Source organism: Myotis nattereri (genome assembly GCF_964212035.1).
Source record: "Myotis nattereri genome assembly, chromosome: 1".
NCBI lineage: Eukaryota > Metazoa > Chordata > Mammalia > Chiroptera > Vespertilionidae > Myotis > Myotis nattereri.
In genome coordinates this window covers 135,551,530-135,569,471 of record NC_138075.1, presented here as the reverse complement: position 1 = coordinate 135,569,471, position 17,942 = coordinate 135,551,530, and the positions used below count along the sequence as shown (strand labels likewise).

The 17,942-nt window shown below is 39.4% G+C and overlaps 1 pseudogene across 1 annotated transcript in view; it reads left to right on the top strand.

The window, feature by feature from the left end:
• The window catches only part of LOC308529628 (NEDD8-conjugating enzyme UBE2F-like), a 47,310-nt pseudogene extending 31,552 nt beyond the window's left edge, over window positions 1-15,758 (top strand). The window contains exon 3 of the transcript in view: window positions 15,609-15,758. The product of the transcript in view is annotated as an NEDD8-conjugating enzyme UBE2F-like (transcript). The remainder of the gene's footprint in view (window positions 1-15,608) is intronic.
• The last annotated feature ends 2,184 nt before the right edge of the window (window positions 15,759-17,942 follow it).

The window sequence follows — 17,942 nt, the reverse complement described above, 5'->3', positions numbered from 1 at the left end:
CCTGCCTCCTACATACACCCTACTGGGGATCAAGCCCACAACCCAGGCATGTGTCCTGACCATTGAGCCATTACCTCCTGGTTCATAGGTTGATGCTCAGCATTCACCTATCCTTTACGGCATTCCTAGTCACACATTTCCATCAAATTTCCTCCTATTGCAATGATTTTTTTAGCTGATCTCTGTGCCTCATCCTTCTTTGTTCTAATTCCTCATGTGTGACTCCACTAGATTAATATTTCTAAAGTACTACCTTGATTATTAATACCAAAATTTCTGAGTGCCTGTTTATGTCCTTAAACTTGACACTGAAGAGACAATAAGAGCAAACCAAACATTCTGGGTAAGAGAAATGAACCAACAATAATTACAAAAAATATATTATCAACAGAGGCAATAATAGGTACTATGAAAGTTTTGGATCTATACCAAGGGGCTTAAGCACATTATTTTACTTAAACTTTTCAATAAGCCTATCAAGCATATCTTATTATCAGACTGAAATAAAACATTTTCATAGTAAATATATTACTGTCCAGACAAGGAAACTAAACCTCAAAAGGCTTTAGTAAAGGCAAGTACATGGCAAAACTAGATTGTGACCCTAAGTCACTGGAATGATCAAGTAAGTTGCTAGAACGCCAATGCTTTCCAGCTTCTCACTCATAAAGTGCTCCTCTTTCTCCATGGAAGGTCTCTGAGGTTATAACCATTGGACATCGAAGGATGTGAGCTAAGATTCCAAGCTCCTACTTCAGATCACATGCCCCTGGGATAGTGGTTTTGTCTTTTATTTTGGAATTCTGAGCATTTCCCAGCTATTACTTAGCTCAGATGGCCCAGCCCCCTGTTTCTTTTCTGGGAGCCCCTGCATCTGTGAGGAGAGGAAGCCTTTCAGGCTGAGGCACTGGGACTTAAGCATCTACTTTTGTAAACCTGTAATTCGAGCCACTGGTCCATTTACATTAATTACGAAGTTGCTAAGGGTATAGATCGTGAAAGTTCTCATCACAAGAAAAATATGTCACTGTGAGGTGTTGAATGTCAACTAAACTTAGCATGGTGGTCATTTTGCAAGATAGACATAAATCATTATGATGTACGTGTTCAATGAATATGTTATATGTCAATTACACTGCAACAATATTTAAACAAAAGTCTAAGAGAATATCATCACAAATAGACCCATTGTGGAAAATCACAACAGGCAGAATGCTATAGAGGAGGGATCCCAAAGATTATAAAAGTCACATTTTATAATCAAAGAAAATGTGGAAAAGAGAAATTGAGTGACTTGCCCAAGGCAACACAGCTAATAATTGATGGAACCAAGATTTGAACTCCTTGTACCTGGCAAATCTGATACTAGTTAGAAATTAAGCTAGAGTTGGCCAAATAAATAAATAGAAAAACAGAAAAAAAATGTTATGGATTTCATGATGAAATTGAAAAGGGGACATGACTTTTACTTCAGTTTATGTGACATACACCAGAAATGTGAAATTTTTAAAATCCTACAAAGCATGCACAAAAAAGGGACCTTTAGCACTGATCCTCAGAAGGGAAGGAAGGAGAATTTTATAATTATCAGATTGGCCAATTTTAAAAATCAGGACCAAATGAGAATTACATTATGGGGGATTAGAAATTCTTACACAGTGCTAGAAAATGTCAACATTATTAAACCACTGTTAAGAGCAAGTTGGAAAGACTGAGTAAATTTGAAGGTGCCTGGGCCCTGGAACCCAGCCATTCCATTTGTATTATAAACAAGAAACCCTCATGCATGGCATCGTGGATATTTTTAATATTGACAAATTAGAAATAGGCTAGATGTCCAACGACAGGATATTTTTAATATTGACAAATTAGAATTAGGCTAGATGACCAAAAACATGTGTATACATTTTAACAGCTGATAGCTCAATTGATGTTTCTTTCTTTTCAGCCAGACTAAGCTTTGAACAAAGGAGATTCATCCTAAAATGTTACTGAAAGTTTGAAAACGCAATTGAAGAACAGACACTGCCTTTATAATTATTCAGTGTGCATACGTTATTTTTGGGACATAGAGTTTATCAGCTATTAAAGTTATGCAAGTTTAGCACCTGATAAAACTCACAATTTTCACTCCTTTTCAAGTTTAACTGATTTAAAATAATGGGTGAAGCCAGTCTAAGCTCCAAACAAAGAAAATGTATTCACTAGACTTTTTTATGGGGATGCATCAAATATAGAGTATATGGGTACAAAACTGGCAATAGTTGATGAATTGAGGGCACACAAATACTGAATGAAATTATTATTGATGTTTGCGATTCCATTGCTTCAAGTTATCAGCAGTGCCTGGACCAGAACAGTCATCAGTTTGCAAACAGGCAAGGACAAAAAATTATTCGCTTCTGAAGATTCTTTTAAATTTTAAAAATGAACTGTATGTTAATAAAGACTGACTTTATAAACAAAATGTGTATCCTTTTTTGGCACACCCTTTAGTTTTTCTTAATGTGTTTTTTTGTGTGTGTGTGTTGTTGTTTTTCATAGAGGAAGGGAGAGGGAGAGGGAGATAGAAACATCAATGGTGAGAGAGAATCATTGATCGGCTGCCTCCTGCACGCCCCTGCTGGGGATAGAGCTTGGAACCCAGGCATAGGCCCTTGATCGGAATCGAACCTGGGACCCGCAGGCCAGCACTCTATCCGCTGAGCCAACCTGCTAGGGCATTGGCACACCTTTTATATTGTTGTCTATCATATCATGGAACACTGTTTAGCAGGTGAATGAATGAATGAAGTTTATACATAAAGTTAGATAAATCTTAAAAACTTTATATTTAGCCAGAACAAAACAAGTTGAAATACTATATCGTTTATATGAAAAATAATACTATACATTGTTAGTGGTTACCTACATATCTTAAAATTGTAAAAATACTTACTGTAATGATAAATATGAATGCAGGATAGCAGTTTCCTCCAGATAGGGAAGATGGAGAATGGAATTATAGTGAGATAGAGAGAGGGGTTTAAAATACCTCATAATGTTTCATTGCTAAAAATAATCTGAGATAGATGTGATAAAATAAAAAGAATTTATAAAATAAAGTGTGATGTGCAAGAGCCTTTATTTAGCCTCTATATTACTTGCCTAAATGCCTGAAATATTTTATATTTTTAGTTCTGAAAGAAATAGCTGTGCTCTTATTTTGCAGCTATGAATTGTAAAGATCTGGGGTGCTGATTTGCAACTAAATACAATTCAGTAAATACAATTTAGAAGTAATAGAACAATTAGCTAGTTTATCTGATTTTCTATGTAAATTTGTGACAAACCTTAGTGCAAACATTCTACCTCTGATTCTTGAGCTCTTCTCTCTTCAATGTCAGGTGATCATTTATCAAAGCCCTAGGGCAGCGGTTCTCAACCTGTGGGTCGCGACCCCTTTGGGGGTCGAACGACCCTTTCACAGGGGTCGCCTAAGACTATCAGAAAACACATATATAATTATATATTGTTTTTGTGATTACTCACTATGCTTTAATTATGTTCAATTTGTAACAATGAAAATACATCCTGCATATCAGATATTTACATTACGATTCATAACAGTAGCAAAATTACAGTTATGAAGTAGCAACGAAAATAATTTTATGGTTGGGGGTCACCACAACATGAGGAACTGTATTAAAGGGTCGAGGCAGTAGGAAGGTTGAGAACCACTGCCCTAGGGAAAAACATCTGAATTAAGCAATTTAAAAGCTCTTAAACTAATCTGGATTACTGGGTGACAAGGTGGATAAGAGGGTTCTATTAATCCTGACAGTATCCTGCCTCATCTGATCCTACTTAAGATTCAGGATTTGTGTGTGTGTGTGTGTGTGTAATTAAACAGCTTCCTTTGATTAAATTTTTATATATAAAAGGCAAGATTACCATAATCCATTTTTTAAAAAAATGCATGAACAGGAAAATGAAAAATTATAATAGTTGTGTGCCTCCTCACACAACTCTCATTTCCCAATTGAAATCCAAGTTTTCTCCTCCTTGAGGTAAGAAAGTTGGTCTCCATTCCCTATAAAATAATAGCAATTTAAGAAATCCTACATAATAACATGGCTAATTCTCCCCAAAGGCTCCACTTTACCCTAGTTATTTCTTTTGATCTCTTAATTTTACTTATGACTTGAACCAATGGACAACAAATAGATTATGGTATCATATTAGCTAGCATTAGTTAGACTTCAGCCAGCACTTTCCCAACGACATTCAACAGTGAACTTGGTGGGTGTTTGTGTTCTTTTCCTGGAAAAATATATCCACAGTAGGTATCATATAAATCCTCCAGTTTTTGTAATAGCCTTCCCAAGATGTCTGGTTTTCTCTCTATGATACCCAAACAAATTACACTTACATCTTCCTATAATTAAATGTTATTATTACTTTTATGATTGCATTTGCCTGAAGATCTAATTAGAGTACATCTACCAAGGCCCAATCACACTGAATTGTAACCTTTTTTACAACCAACTTATTGAGTATGTACAATGTTGCAGACATTGTATTATCATATATCTTACAACAAAAACTCTCTAAGGGAGTTATTATTCCAATTTGCCAGATGAACAAACTTAGGCGTGGAGAGGTTTAACCTCTATTTGCAGCACTAATCGATATCTGAATTACTTGGAGAGCTTTTAAAACACATCCATTCCTGAAATGGAGATTTGCAGGCAGGAGAACTCTTTAGGCCGTGCACCTGGTAACAAGCCGGAAGGAGATGGGGGAAGCAGGATGAGACAAGGGGAGATCTGTGATGCCATTGCGCAATCCCACAGATTGTTCAACTTGGAAGAATCTTCAAAGTTATAGCCAATGGAAGGGTAGGGACAGCCATTGTACTATTCTTTTTTTATATATAAAACACAAGAATTTGTTGTTGTTTTCACACAAGGAAAATCCATCATTTTGTTCATATCTACTTTTGTTTTTATTTACTTATTGTTTTTTAGAAAGGAACATATACTTTATTAGGTAAGGTTCAATCTGCAACTGTGAGTTGTTATGGCCCATAAATAAATGGCTACTGTAGATTTTATTTTTTATAATTTTTATTTTATTTCATTGTTGACAATATTATAGATGTCCTCTAACACCCACTCTTTGCCCCCTTCCTACCAGTGCCTGCCCTGTCCCAAGTCTACACCACACTACTGTCTGTGTCCGTTGGTTATGTATATGTACATGTAAGTTTTTTGGTTCATCTCTTCTGGACTTCCCTGCTCCTCCCCTCTGAGATATGTCAGTCTTTTCCATGCCTCCATGCCTCTGGGCCTCTTGTTTGTCAGTTTATTATGTTCATTAGGTTCCACTTATAAGTGAGATCATGTGATAGATATTTATCTTTCTCTGACTGGCTTATTTCACTTAGCATAATACTCTCCAGGTCCTTCTATGCTATCACAAAGGGTAAGAGATCCTTTTTTATAGTTTTTTTTATTCTCTCATCTACTGATGGGCACTTGGGCTGCTTCCAGATCTTAGCTTTATAAATAATGCTGCTATGAGCATAGGGGTGCAAATATTCTTTCTGATTGGTGTTTCCAACTTCTTAGGCAATTTCTTAGAAGTAGGATCGCTGGGTCAAACAGTAGTTTCATTTTTTATTTTTTGAGTAAATTCCATATTGTTTTCCACAGAGGCTGCACCAGTCTGCATTCCCACCAGCAGTGCACAAGGGTTTCCTTTTCTCCACATCTCGACAGCATTTGTTGTTTATTGACTTATTGATGATTGCCATTCTGGCAGGCCTGAGGGATATCTCATTGTAGTTTTAATTTGCATCTCTCTGATGTTAGTGACCTTGAGCAGTTTTTCATGTCTCTTGGCCATCTTGTGTCCTCTTGAGAAGAGCCTAGGCAGGTCCTGGGCCTGTTTTTAAATTTGGCTGTCTTCCTTTTGTTGAGTTGTATGAGTTCTTTATATATTTTAGAAATTAAGCCCTTATCAAATATGTTCTCCCACACAGTGGACCCCCTTTTCATTTCGGTGATGGTCTCTTTTGCTGTGCAGATGCTTTGTAGTTTGATGCAGTCCCATTTTTTTATTTTTTTTTCCTTTGTTTCTCTTGCCCTATCAGATAAATTGAAGAAAATACTGCTACTTGAGATGTCTGAGATTTTAGTGCCTATGTTTTCTTCTAGGATTTTTATGGTTTCACGACTTACATTTGAGTCTTTCATCCATTTTGAGTTTATTCTTGTACATGGAGTAAGTCGGTTGTACTTTTGCTCAGTTGATCTTTGTGAGCAGGCTGCTCCCGGGAAGGCCGTCTCCTGCTGATGTGGCCATTCCCAGAGAGGAGCTCAGCTGTGAGCTACCGGCAGCCCACAGGTGCAGCAGCCGGGGGAGTGAGTGTCTGGGCCCAGAGGCACGATCTGGGTGGCACCTCACCCAGTGCTATTTCTTTTTAATTCCAAGGATGATTGCAAGACAGTTGAAGCTCTATATCATGACGTGCCTTTTTGGCATTGCTATCAACCAGGACGCGGAGATCCTTGCCTACTTGTGTATTCATAGATAATAGAACTGAAGTGTAGCACTGAGTCCCACCGCGGCATGACCTCACCTTTCCGTAGCATGGCACTATTTACAAAAAAAAAAAAGGCTTTCATTTTCATTTTTTTATTCGAGACTAAAATCCACCTACCCAGGGGATCCAGTTTCACAGGATAGGACACTGAGATGCAAAGACTGCAAGTGCATGAGTCACCGGGTAGAAGGTTTCTTTGGCTGATTTCGCAGCCAGTTCTCAGTTCATACAGACCCCGTTGCCTTGTGTATTTCAGCCTGTGTCCAACCTGCCAGGATGTTAATAAAACCTCAACCTCCCTTCATCTCTAATTTCTGACAAACTTTTAAGCTTCTCTACAAAGTACAAGCCTAGCACATCCAATGACTTTAAATGGAGAAGAGAACACAGAAACGGTATGTCCCTGAATAAATGTCTGCTTTATAAGTCACCCTTAATAAGGAAACTTATTAAATTATGAATTTTAGCACAAAATAATGGTTTCGACAACCATTACATCTTACTTACCCACATGTTGTACTGGAAACAGATGAAATGTCATTGATATGAATGAACGAACCTAAGAAAAGTGTTTGTGTCCAGTATATCAAGATAAAGTGGAATGGGCCACTTTAAAGCAATACAAATATATCAATATGTAATGGTCCTCTTTTTCCAATCTTCATGGAGTGTTCCCTTAGCCTCTGCACAGTTTTTCTTCAACATTCCCAGGGTAATTCTTTTCCCCTTCTCTCTCTCTCTCTCTCTCTCTCTCTCTCTCTCTCTCTCTCTCTCTCTCCTCTCTTCTCTTTTCCCCCCTCCCCCACCTTTTTCACTTCCTCATTTTTGTGGAACCTCAAAAGGTCCATAGGAATACATTGTTTTGAGAACTGACATGTCTGAAAAATTCTAGTCTACACTTATGCTTTATTTATTATTTGACTAGAAATGGAATTCTCAATTGTAAATTATTTATTCATTTTAAGGTAATTTTCCATTGTCTTCTATCTTTCAGGGTAGTTGTTGAGAAACTTGACGCCATTTTGATTCCTTCAGTATATAATCCATCCCACAATCCTCTCTTCCCTCTCCTTATTCCTACAAATCCCTGGAATGTCACAATGAATACATTTAATATGTCTGTCAATTTGTTGGACAAAATGTGGTATTTTGTTATTCATTGAAATCTTGGGGAAATTTCAAATGAAAGGCCAGGAGTCACTTTCTGGATTCTTTTCTACATACTGAGGCAAAAAGCCCTGCAACACGAATGTTCTTACTAAGTGGCGAAATCCACCAGACACAGGATACTAGTTAAATTAGGCCTATTTGTCAAATAGGTTGAATTCTGTTCACATTGACTCCATTTATCAAATGAGACTACTCTTCTCACTTAGCTGTGATTTTGCTCCCCACTTGCATTTACTTCATGCCATAGAGGAAAGTAGATGGCTTGGGGTGGATGCCAAAAAAAGAAAGTGTTTAGTGCGGATTTCTGTTGTAATACACCAAAATATAAAATGTGTTTAAGCCTAACAATGTAATGAACAGTTAGAAAGTATTGCTGGAAAAATTCATATAATCCTAAAGAAATAGATATATTAATTTTGAGTTGTCTCATAAATTCAAACATGTTCTTAAAGTGAAATTCATGATAGTGTACATGATTTGGTTTAGCAATTAATCTTAAATAGGATAAAGGTGTCAAAACATAAAAAAGGGTCCTATAAATATTTTAAGCAGAGATCATTACAAATCACAATGCCCAAAGAAGCCCAACTCTAATTTGCAGCATCATCCCTTTCACACTTGTATAGTCCCCTGTGAAACTCTGCACACTTAACCTTTTGAATATGCAACTCTTCCTCCTGAAACTCTCACTGGTACAGCCCACTCTCTAGCCTCCTCTCCCCTCATGTTCTAGCCATATGGACCATCTAACCATGCTCACAGCTCTAAGCTTCACCTATACCACTTTTGCTCATTTCTCTTTATATTCATCTTATATTTGTCATTTAAAACTCCCTTCCTGGTTCACCTTCCCTAGAGACCTTGCTTGAGCCTGAATGTGACTTAGATTTCTAGACTCGATGCATTTTTTTCACCCTGTTGTTACGTTTTAAAATTGTTTAGAACATGTTAAGGTTACTTATTCCCTACCCCCACCCTGCCACCTGCTCCCGAAAGCTTCCTCCGGGCATTTGTCATGCCTCAGTCTCCTTTGAGCCTCCATCTCCTAGAATAAGACTGTTGGCTCAGATCAATTCAGAGAGATTGTAAGCACCAGAGCCAGGCGGGGATTATTGCGGTAGGTTGAACATAGAAAAAAGTAAAAAAGATGTTGGTGAAAACAAATCAAGACAAGGGAGAAGGCAAGAATCATGAGAGGTTAGTGTGAATTGTGGATTTGGGTGCCCCTGCCGGAAGTGAAGATGTGCACCCAAGAAAATGGCTTAGGAGGGAGAGGACGATAAAGGCGGCTTCCAGGGACGCTGATGGAGGGGTGCACTGGACCCTGAGAGAGAGGATAAGCATGGATAGAAATGGGGAGATCTTTTTCTTTTTCTATGGAAGCTCATAGATTGGCTGAGATTTCAGAGGAAAAGAATCTGGTGCGAGTTGTGTGAGACATGGGATGTGGGAAAGGAGCCGAGGAAGCAGAGCCAGTGAAGGAAGGAGAGGCGGGCAGGGAGAGTACCCTCTCTCAGTGCACCCCAGAAGTGGTGGGAGGCGCCTCCAGGAAGAGGATGTCCAGACAAAATGATCCAGTGAGAAAGGGTAGCAGGAGTGGGGCTGGGAACCCACTGAGTATCTTCGAGGCAGATGTCAGACCAAGGGTATCGAGGAAGGAATGGGAAAGGAAATGCAGAAGGACATACTGAAAAATTCTGAGGGGGCAATACTGAGAAGTGAGGATGAAGTAAGCTTTTGAATATATAGGAAAAATGAGGAAAGTTTACTTAGATTTCTTCATTTGTGGAAATGAAGGAGATGGGCTTTTCATTCATACCTGCTGTCTACGCTTAGAATACCTGGAAGAGGGTACAACTAGATAACTTTCACTGACTCTAATTAAGAGTAAGTAGCCATGGGTAGATTTAAGTGGGCATGATTTACCCTAGTCTCCATGTCTTTTGTAAATTAAAAAACAACTTTTTAATTGAATTTATTGGGGTGACATTGATTAATAAAATTATGTAGGTTTCAGGTGTACAATTCTATAATACATCATCTGTATGGTGTGTTCCCCACCCCAAGTGAGTCTCCCATCACCATTTATCCCCCTGTTTACCCTCTTCCATCTTCCCCCATCCTGTTGTCCCTCTGGAAATCACCATACTATTGTCAGTGTCTATAGGTGTTTTTATTTTTTTATTTTTGTTGCTTGATCCTTTCAGTTTTTTCACACAGCCTGCAATCTACCTCCCCTCTGACAGCTGTCGGTCTGTTCTCTAGCTGAGTCTTTTTCTATTTTGTTTGTGAGTAAAGTTTGTTCATTAGATTCCAAATACGAGTGAGATCTATGGTACTGGTCTTTCTCTGACTGACTTATTTCACTCAGCATAATCCTCTTCAGGTTCATACATGTTGTCTCAAAGGGTAAGAGATCTTTCTTTTTTACACTTTTAAATTTGCAATTTTTCTTACAGTATTTGTCCCACTGGCCTTGGTTAACAGATGGAGGTGATCAATGGCAGCACATATTTGTATAAGACGTTATTATTTTCATAATTAACTCCAGCATACTTAAACGTTGCTTTATCATGTTGTCTTTGCCATTCTGCATTCAGTGTGTCCATCTTTTGATCTCTTTAGTGGGGGAACCTGTCTACACCATGCACTAAGCAGTTGCGGTTACTTTTTAGGGAAGGAATTTTTAGCAAAACCTCTTGAGGCAAGTCTTAGCATTTAATACTCCTTGTTTTTAAAAAAATAGTTATCTTTATTGTTGAAAGTATTACAGATACCCACTTTTTCCCTCATGGACCTCCTTCTCCCATGCCTGCCCCTCCCCAGGCCTTTACCACACTATTGTGTCCATGGGTTATGCATATAAGCTCTTTTGTTAATCTCTCTCCATCCTCCCCCTGCCCCATTCCCTCTGAGAATTGTCAGTCTGTTGCATGCTTCCATGTCTCTGGATCTATTTTGTTCATCAGTATGTTTTGTTCATTAGATTCCACATATAATTGAGATTATGTAATATTTGTCTTTCTCTGACTGGCTTATTTAACCTAGCATAATACTCTCCAGGTCCCTCCATGTTGTCTCAAAGGATAAGAGATCCTTCTTTATTACAGCTGCATAGTATTCCACTGTGAATATGTACCACGACTTTTTATCCACTCGTCTACTGATGGGCACTTGGGTTGTTTCCAGATCTTAGCTATTGTAAATAATACTGCTATGACCATAGGGGTGCATATTTTCTGATTGGTGTTTCGGGTTTCTTAGTTTCTAATTTCAAAACTTTTAAATTTAAAGTTTTGAAATTAGAAAAAGAAAAATGTTTATTTCTTCCTAAGAAGGCTTTTTGCCAACATATCAACACTAAGATTTTCATTACAGTAGTCATGTGCTCCCAAGGCTACTTTCTGGGACTGCAGGCAAAGCTGAAAGGGCAGACACCAAGGCTGTTGTGCTGCTTCTCAGAAAACAGAAAGTGAAGAGCAAGTTGATGAGATACAGGATAAAATAAACCCTGTGACTAGACACATGTGACAGATGCAGCCTAAAGGCGAAAAGGCAGTGCGAGTGGTATTTCAGTTGGAGAAAGGAAAAGAAAATGGGATTCTAAAAGTAATAGATATTAAGAAGAAACTGGTAGATAATGAATAGTAAATGCTGGAACTGAAGAATTTGGCACCTTGCAAAAAGTGTGCAGAAAGAATAGACCCAGCAGGGAATGGAAGAAAGACCTTGAGGTGGGTGGGTGGATTTTTCTTTTTCCTCGTCTTAGTATTTAAAGATCCTTTCTTAGCTGGGAGCGCAGAATGATTCTTGCTGCGGAGATAACAATCTGTACTGCACCTCAGCCTGTGCTATCTAAAGGATGCAAAACACAGAAAGTCTACTGCCATGGTTCCTGCTTTAGTGATACTAATGAAAGGAAGAGCTCAGCTTGCATTGTTAATTGAGTGAGTAGATTCCTAAATCTTGGTAGACATCTTATTATGTTTTAAAACAAGAGATGCAAGTTCTAAAGTACAATGTTTGGGTAATTGGATGTAGGTATATAAATGAATATGGCTACTACCTATCCTTCCAAAACTTAGAATGGATGGAAAAGTTGGAAGTGATGGATTCTCCATTGACTCTGAAATCAAGATAATATGGATTTTTGCTTCCTCATAATGCTGAAGCTAATGGAGAATGAGAAAGCACACTGACGTATTGTGTAAAAGTATTTTACAACATATCTTTATTTAATGTATTTTTTTAAAAGCATTCCTACAGGGTATTCTATACTCTAATTTTCTGATTCTGAATATTTGAATTCTGCCTGCATTTGCCCCTCAACAGCAAAGAGATGACTCATAAAACAGGGAAGATTTTTTCCAAGGGACCTTATACTATGCTTCTACTCAGAGCCTTGAGCTATAGAGTAAAAGCCATGCTCCTTGATGCCAGAAAGGTTAAAGCTGTTTAACTTTGAGAAGGGTTTTTGAAATGATGAAGTAAGTTCCCTGATTAAATAACTTCACCAGGACTTTCAGAAATGATGGAAGTTAATAGTGGGCCAGGTTTGTCCATCATGAAATATACATATAAGCGTATAATGCCACATTATTCCTACATAGTACTTTACGAAAGGACTTTGACAGAAGCCTCTAAAGCAGCCATTCTCAACCCGTGGGTCGCGACCCCTTTGGCGGTCGAACGACCCTTTCACAGGGGTTGCCTAAGACCATCCTCCATATCAGATATTTACATTACGATTCATAACAGTAGCAACATTACAGTTATGAAGTAGCAACGAAAATAAGTTTATGGTCGGGGGTCACCACAACATGAGGAACTGTTTTAAAGGGCCAGAAGGTTGAGAACCACTGCTCTAAAGTAAACCTTTACAATGAAGGCCAGCAGCATCCTAGATAAAGAGTGGCTTGTACTGGTGGTAGGAGTAAGGGGAGGGGATCTGCAGAGATAATGGCCCAGCGTCTCCCCTGAATTACACATCTCCGAGAGGCTTTGCAGAAAAAGCTCAGCTATTCCATTGGCCTCTCCATTTATTTCCAGAAAAAGCAACCCTGGCAGGTATTCTTGACACCTACCAACTGTGGTAGAGATGATTGTTTTCGTTGTCAGTATACACTGTTACCCTGTTTTCCTTTGTGAAACATTCTACCATCAATCTCAGTCCATGTGGTTAAAGAATTCTTGTTATTAGCAGCAGAGATGTGCAAGTGACTCATGCCTGGCTCATCAGTATACTCCCAGCACAAGTATTAGTTCAGGGAAGGTCAGAGGTCCCTTTTAGAGACACATACCTTTTTTCTAGGTTCCTGGAAGGTGTGCAATGCAAGTCTAGAGCTGTTAAGAGCCACTTTGTCATCATGAGGGGTGACTGGGCATGTTGTCAGCACATGGGGATCCAGTAATATAAGTTCTCATGAAAAACTGAAACACCTTTTAGAATAAAGCAGTAACATCAGTATGCTCCCACAGATCTACTAATCTGGTTCTAGGTTTGCATTGTATCAGCCTCTGCTGCCATTACTGAGAGCGTACTCTCCTCTTCCACGCCTATGGCTTCTGCTTACTCATGGCTCTTAATTACTGTTCTCTCTCTCTCTCTCTCTCTCTCTCTCTCTCTCTCTCTCTCTCTCTCTGTCTTAGCTTCTGTGCTACTCTACTGTCTGGGTCTTGCTATGCTTTTCTCATATTCAACATAATTAAGTAAGGACATCTGATTGAATTTCCCTACCCAGTACAGAGGGTACAAAGATTTTTTTTTAAATGTTTTCCTTTATAGGAGAAGAAAAACTTACACCTTCTGAGGTTCTGTGGCAGGGCCTTAGAATTAAGCTAACATAAGACAAATTAATAGGAGAAAAGCATATGTTCTATTTAGTATTTTTACATTCACACAGGAGTACCTATAATAAAAAGGAAGATCCAAAGAAGTCTTTTGGGCTCCAGAGTTTCATATCTGGAACAGATATGAGGAACAACAAATTGTGAGGATGTGACGAGGGGCTTGGGTTTGGGGAAGTAAATTGTGAGACAGTGACTAGGAAATATGTGGGGAAACTAATGGAGGTAAGAATTATTTTCGTAAGTTTGTTCCGACAGGTACATTTAAGTATTGACTCACAGTCTCCAGGATAAGAATGGTTTTCTATTCTGAGAAAGGAGGTCAGAGAGCCCTTCCTGCCTCTGCAGTTTCTCAGATACCTTCCATTCAAATAAGCAATATGCCTAAATGGCACTGCTTTGGAGGAACCCCTTCATGTTCTGAACCCCTTCAATTCTGACCCAGTGCATGAACTTCATGCACGGGTAGGGTCCCTAGGACTGGTCAGTGATCATGGCCGATCCAGGCTTTCTGGCTGCTGGCCGGGGCCTTCCTTTGTTCCATGCTGCCCCCGTTGGTCAGCACACGTCATAGCGAGCGATTGAACTCCAGGTCACCCAGTCGAACTCTGGAGGGGACACTTTGGATAATATATATATATATATATATATATATATATATATATATATATATATGTATATGTATATATATACACTTAAAAATAATATACAGTAGAATACATACTATTAAAATTATTTATTGAGCACCTACTCTGTGCTAGGCATTGTCTATAGCCTGATTGATTGCCTGATTGGGGCCTGCTGGCCAACCTCTTGGTCCCTTCCCCCAGTTGGCAGACTCCAATCACCTGATGGTGAACAGGGAACTGCGGGTGTGTGGCGGCAGATGCAGGCAGTGCCAGGCCAAGGCCCCCGCCCTGCCGGTCACCCCACACACAGACGAATGGGCTGGTGAGTGGGTGGGAATGGCCAACCTCTTGTCCTTTCCCCCGGCCAGCAGGCTCCAATCTCCCAATGGTGAATGGGGAACTGGGGGTGGGTGGTGGGGGAGGGGAGCTGCCAGCAGCCAGGAAAGATGGCCCTGATTGCAGGCCAGGCCTGCGTGTACCCATGCACGAATTTTGTGCACTGGGCCTCTAGTGTGATATAATCTAAAAGACAATCATTGATGACCTGTCTTTCATTTCCCTGACTCCTTCCAGACATAAGGTCATTTTCAAGGACAGTGTTAGGGTTGCCATAGAGGAACACATGAGGGCAAAGTGGTAAAGGATTATAAATTTATCAGGTCATCTGGATACCAAAGGGGCTGAGCCCCAAAATGGCACCAGCACCCAGGGACAGGGAGTCAGATTTTTAAAGGATTCTAGGCAGAGCATTCCCTGGGAGGATCCTGATCCTAGGAAGGTCCAGAGGGGAATGAAAATAGTCTTAGCAAGTGGATTGTGGTCTAAGCGAAAAAGAATGTCAGTTGTGGAGTGGTCTAAAGGTCAGTTCCCAGGGGAGGGGGCATTGATTCAATTATTTGATCAGACCTAACAGATAACATGCCCAGGGCATCCTGATAACACCAACTGTGCTCAGAGATGGCATAGTCTCAGGGGGTCGTGGGATAATCTCTTGGTGCTGCCACCCACGACGACCATACTTGGTGTGCCAGCCAAACGTGCCATAGACCCTGCCATTTGCTTCAACATGTACCAAGCTGCAGCTGCAATTGGGGAACTGGAGGATAAGAGAAAAATTAAAGGTTAGGGGGGTGTGAATTAGTGCCTTTTTTCATTCTTAAAGTATAAATTATATGGATACCTTATCCAGAAACCCCATTCTTTTCTATTTTTAATTTCATTTTCTCATTGTATTTTTGGTAAGTACTTGTGGTTCTGTGATTGTTTATAAATGTTATGTTGAACATCTAGATCCCAGGACTCACTATAGATATTGACATTCAATAGGTCTGAAATAGGATCCAGGAATCTGTATTTCAACATGTTTACTCCAGGGTTCTGACCCAAGAGTTTCACAGAACACCTTGGAGGAGAGCATGGCTTGCCACAGAGGGGCAGTGCGTTCCCAAAGGCTGGGTGTAGCGGCAGCAAGAATCCTGGACCTGAATGAGGGTCCAAGTACGCAAGGAAGAGGAAAAATGTAAACCCAAAAAGGATGGAGCCAGAATCAGCTGCTCAAACGCCTGTTAATCCCTGCCTTGGGTTTGCAAGGCCTCTAAATAGGATAGATACCATTGATCTCATGTGTGGCATACATATTACCTTACTTATTACCAAGTGTCTCTAAATATCAACTACATACCCAGTAGCAAACACATCAGGTGGCATTTCTTCCTGAAGTTCAGGTCAGGATGGTTTGAGGACCTGAGATCTCGCCTGCTATAATTCTGTCCCTGACTGTAGGTAGACAGTGGTACTTTCTTCAAGCCATTGGGTGTCTCTCTAAAGCTGCTAATCTAAATCCCATTTAAGAGTAGAAGCGTGTTGTGTAGGTATGATGTTTGTGTGTGGCATCTATAAAACAGCACATACATATGTGATGGCAGTTGAAGAGTATATTTCCAAAAAATCCAGGAATAATACTGAAAAAGATTCTTTGCTGGACTAAACTTTAGTTAGGCTCCATACCTTTCTTAAATCCCAGATATGTCCACTTCCTTGTAAATTCCAGTTTTCTCAAGAACCCTGCTAAGTCAGTTTTAGTAAGAGTCATTCATCTGCACTTCTTTCTTTTTTAAAAAATATTTTTATAGATTTCAGAGGGTAAAGGAGAGAGAGCGTGCACACGCATGCATGAGAGAGAGAGAGAGAGAGAGAGAGAGAGAGAGAGAGAGGAACATCAATGGTGAGAGAGAATCATTGATCAGCTGCTTCATGCACGCCCCACATTGGGGATCAAGCCCGCAACCCAGGCATGTGCCCTGACTGGGAATCAAACAGTGACTCCCTGGTTCATAGGTTGCTGCTCAACCATTGAGCCATGCTGGTCAGGCAATCCTTCATTTCTTACTGCTTTCAATATCTAATCCAGTTCCTCATCCTCCACCATACCCCAATTGTCTTATTTGAAGATTCTTTTACCTCAGTATAGCCAGAATAGCCCTAATCTTGATGTTTCCTCTTAATTTTCTATGCCCTGACCCCTGACTCTGCACCTTGGCTATAAATTCCCCCTTACTTCTGTGATTTTCAGAATTGTTCCTGGTTCTGTACTGAGGATCTCCTCCCCTATTGCAATAGTCCTGAATAAAATCTGCTTTCACTGCTTTAACTTTTTTCCAGGTCTAGTTTTTCTTTGATAATTCTGTTATTTACATTGAGATAACATGGGTAATATTATATAATATCTATAAAATGGGGGTGAGCCAAAATATTTATTTAATCTCAACAGGTTGGAAATATAAACCTTCATTGTGTATTTAAGTACATAATGTCTATTATATACTTTCATTTAATGTCAACAGATTGGAAATTAAAAACCTGATTGTGAACTTACATAAATACACATTATAGATTTTGATTTAGGAAGGACATATTTCTCTGAGATCTGAGAACATCTTGTTTTTGTTTGTTTGTTTGTTTATTTGTCTAAACAACAAAACAAACCTAAAAAAAAATCAAACCATCTGTTATATTTGCCATGCACAAGAGAAAATATTCCTAGTTGGGTTGATTTTCATCAGTTTAAAGACATTGTGCTAAATATTTTTCAACCATAACAGCTGCAGGAATATTTTTTTTTCTTTTTCCAAAGGCTCATTTAGAATATTCCTTGACTGTTGAGTGCCCGGATGGTGCAAAAGTGAAGCAAGATGCTGCCCCTGGAGCTGGGTGTCACTCCGTGTCCCCAGGTGCCTGCAAAGTGTTTCTACATTCATAGAAAAAGAAAGCTCACCTGACCAGTGATATTTGTTAAATGTCAGCATTTGAAAAGAATAACAAAAGCAGATGTAAGTGAAATTTAAAAAGTTCTGGAAGTAGCAGTGAGACACTGCAGAAAGGAGAGCACTGAGGGGGGTCCTCTCTCCTCCATTTGCTGGGTGTGAAAACGTCACATCGTGGAGGAGGAAAGATGAGTAAAATTATGTGTTTTGTGCTTAATTGTGTAATGTTTCAGAGCTTTGTCCATGATTGGGGATGATGATGGCTATATATGGTTGTTGGAGGGAAGTCCCAAAAGTCTAAATTCAGGATTGATTCTGAAGAATTGACACTCATAGCCTTATTCAAATTCATAAGAGCTTTAATAGGAGAAATTTATATGCAAGGGCAAAGCAGCTGCTGCCAGTGGTGGCTGGCTGGAAGGAATCTACACTCCTCCCAGGACA